General features: G+C 47.5%; 1 non-coding gene across 1 annotated transcript; it reads left to right on the forward strand.

The window, feature by feature from the left end:
* Positions 1-401: 401 nt before the first annotated feature.
* On the forward strand, positions 402-508 carry LOC142438201 (U6 spliceosomal RNA). The gene has a single exon (XR_012782626.1). It is a non-coding gene; the product is annotated as a U6 spliceosomal RNA (small nuclear RNA).
* Positions 509-3,727: the final 3,219 nt, after the last annotated feature.

A 3,727-nucleotide genomic window follows, 5' to 3' on the forward strand; every position in this document is an offset into this window, starting at 1 on the left:
TTAAAGGCTTGAAGGTAAACTGGCCTTCAAGGGAAGCAACAAAGCCCACATGGAAGAAGCACATCAGCCCATGTGATCATGAGGTGTCGATGGGAATATGCATCAGCAGTTCAAAAACAAGCAATTAAATTGACGTGAAGAAAGTGTGGACAAAGAGGAGACCCAAGATCCATCTGTAAGATAACTGGCCAGTCCCTCACAGAAGGGCCCACAGAAGGGATGAAAGATCCAGGGTGCAGTAGACCTATCCTGTAGCTCTTTAATATTTTCCCCTTACTATTACTGTTATGGTCTTTGTTTTGCCTCATTAATCTTGTTCGACCCGTGTATGCTCATTTCTGTAAGTAAGATAGTTCAATGCATAAAACCCACGATAGATAACTCTTAAGAAACAGTAATGGGTGCTTGCTATGGCGGCACATACACTAAAATGGGAACAACACAGAGAAGATTAGCATGGCCCCTGTGCAAGGATGACACGCAAATTCGTGAAGCGTTCCATATTTAAAAAGAACGAAAGAAAGAAAGAGAGAGAGAGAGAAAGAAAGAGTAATGGGAGTAATGGTTCCCTGAGGGTACGGGTTGAGGGGATGGGGGAGCTGACAGCAATGATGACTGTAGAACCCCACTCGAGAGGAACCAGTAACAGAACCATAGGGGAACGGATACATTGGATGGTGTAAGATACACCCCCCAAAAAAATAACAATAAGGGTTCCTGTGGGAAGGGGAGGGGTAAAGGGGAGCTGACACCAAAGAACTCCAGAAGAAAGAAAATGGTTTGAAACTGATGGTGGCAGCAATTGTACAATTATGCATGACCTAATTGAATTATTGGTTGTTATAATATCTGTAAGAGCTCCAAATAAAGTGATTAAAAAAAAAAAAGGTGCCCCACCCCCAAGGCTGTTTGACCATTTCCAAGGAGCCCGTATGACCTACTGGGTTCCGGTCCGGGCTGCTAACCACCAGCCTCTGCATGAGAAGGACGGGTTTCCTGCTCCGGCCAACATGGACAGTCTCGGAGCCCCGCGAGGGCAGTCTGACTCTGTCCCCCGAGGGCCACGCTGAGTCAGAATGGACTTGAGGGCAGTGGGTTTGAGTTAGCAGGCCCTTCCTGCGGTGCAAGCCCATCATAAAAACCAGGCCCACGTCATGACTGCGTAGTGGGCACTGGGCTAGGTGGCTGGTGTGGACTGATCACATGTCATTCTCACGACGGAGCTGAGTTGTGCCACTGTTCTCTCCATGTCACAAAGAGGGAACCGGAGGCACCGATTCAAGCCAAACCAGAACCAAGCTCACTGCCATCGAGTCAATTCTGACTCACAGGGACCCTATAGGAGGCACCGATTCAGAATCATTTGTCTGAGGCCCAATCAAAGTCATTACCATTGAGTCAATTCTGACTTATTGGGACCCTACAGGGTGGGGCAGAACAGACCCTGTGGGTTTCTGAGACCATAACTACAGAGTAGAAAGCCCCATCTTTCTCCCTTGGAGTGGCTGCTGATTTGAAATGGCTGACCTTGCAGTTCGCACCCAGGGTGTAAGCACTATGTCTCCAGGACCCCCTGTGGTCAAACAGGTAAGCATTTAGCTAAATGGATCTAGCTAAGTTTACCTAAATGCTTGCCTATCTGACGTCAGGGGCCCCTGGTGAAGTGGTGGTCATGTGCACATAAGCTAAATGGCACTTCAGAGAATTGAACCCAATCTCCTGTCTGAAGACCTCAGAAAGCTAAAATCTGGGCCACTGACTCTGCATTCTGTTAGACCTCAGTCTCCTCACCTTGAAAGCTGCAGTTCATTGGATCCTTCACCCACTGGGCATTTGTCTCAGATGTGGATTTAAGTTCCAGTTCTTCCACTCACCAGCTAGGTACCCTCAGGCGGGTTCCTTCACCTCGCCCCTCCCATTCCCAAGGCTCCTACACTTGCCTTGCGTGGGTTATTGGAAGAATCACAGGAGACAAAGGGTAGGACTCAGCGTTGGAAAGTCGGAATGCCGTTATACTTTCTTCCTGGAGGGCTGGGATCCTGGCTTAGATTTATGAAGTGTGAGAGGAAGTAAGATTTTAGAATTAGGCATTAACATTTTTTTAAAAGAATGATGCATTTCACCCCATTGACAGAAGAGGAAATGGAGGCTTAGAGAGGTCGAGGTGGCTTGCTCACAGCTGTGCAGCCAGTTTGCTGCATCCTTGCTTATCTGTGCCCCAAGCCCTGTGCCCTGCACGTGGCAGGTGCTCAGAATTGTTTGCTGCTGTGCCAGGCAGAGCCCTGCCTCCCAAGGTGCACCTTCCAGCCTGCAGGTGCTCATGGTCTTGTCAGGTGGCTGGACAGCCTCTGCCTCCAGAAGGTGCTCTTCTTTGTTTTAATTATTCTTCAATTATCTAGAGCAGCTGTCGCAGAAATAGCACACATGAGTAGTTTTATAAAACAGAAACTTATTTTCCCACACTTTAAAAAAGCAAATCCAAACTCCCTGCCATCCTATCCCTGCTGATTGATAAAGGCCTGTGGGACAGGGTAGGACGGCCCATGAGTCTCTGAGACTGTTAACTTTTTTAAAAAAATCGTTTTATTAGGGGCTCATACAACTCTTATCACAATCCATACAGACATCAGTTGTGTAAAGCACATTTGCACATTCATTGCCCTCATCATTCTCAAAACATTTGCTTCTCCACTTAAGCCCCTGGCATCAGGTCCTCATTTTTCCCCTCCCTCCTCTTTCCCCCTCCCTCATGAACCTTTGATCATTTATAAATTATTATCTTGCCGTATCTTGCCCTGTCCAATGTCTCCCTTCACCCACTTTTCTGTTGTCCGTCCCCCAGAGAGGAGGTCACATGTAGACCCTTGTAATTGGTTCCCTCTTTCCAACCCACCCTCCCTCCCTCTATGTTCTCAGCATCGCCACTCACACCACTGGTCCTGAAGGGATCATCCTCCCTGGATTCCCTGTGTTTCCAGTTCCTATCTGTACCAGTGTACTTCCTCTGGTCTAGCCGGACTTGCAAGGTAGATTGGGATCATGATAGTGGGGGTGGGGGAGGAAGCATTTAGGAACTAGAGGAAAGTTATATTTTTTTCATCATTGCTACATCACACCCTGTCTGGCTTGTCTCCTCCCCGAGACGCCTCTGCAAGGGGATCTCCAGTGGCCTACTAATGGGCTTTGGGTCTCCACTCTGCACTCCCTCCCTCATTCACTATGGTAAGATTTTTTGTTCTGATGATGCCTGATACCTGTTCCCTTTGACACCTTGTGGTCACACAGGCTGGTGTGCTTCCTCCATGTAGGCTTTGTTGCTTCTGAGCTAGATGGCCACTTGTTTACCTTCAAGCCTTTAAGACCCCAGATGCTATATCTTTTGATATCCGGGCACCATCCGCTTTCTTTGCCACATTTGCTTATGCACCCTTTTGTCTTGAGCGATCGTATCATGGAGGTGAGCACACAATGATATGATTTTTTGTTAATTGATGCCTGATAACTGATCCATTCGGCACTTTGTGACCACACAGGCTGGTGTTCTTTTTATATGTGGGCTTTGTTGCTTCTGAGCTAGATGGCTGCTTGTTTACCTTCAAGCCTTTAAGACCCCAGATGCTATATCTTTTGGTAGGTGGGCACCATCAGCTTTCTTTGCCACATTTGCTTATGCACCCATTTTGTCTTCAGTGGTTGTGTTGGGAAGATGAGCATCATAGAATGCCAA

The sequence above is a fragment of the Tenrec ecaudatus genome, chromosome 1 (genome assembly GCF_050624435.1).
Source record: "Tenrec ecaudatus isolate mTenEca1 chromosome 1, mTenEca1.hap1, whole genome shotgun sequence".
NCBI classification, from domain to species: domain Eukaryota; kingdom Metazoa; phylum Chordata; class Mammalia; order Afrosoricida; family Tenrecidae; genus Tenrec; species Tenrec ecaudatus.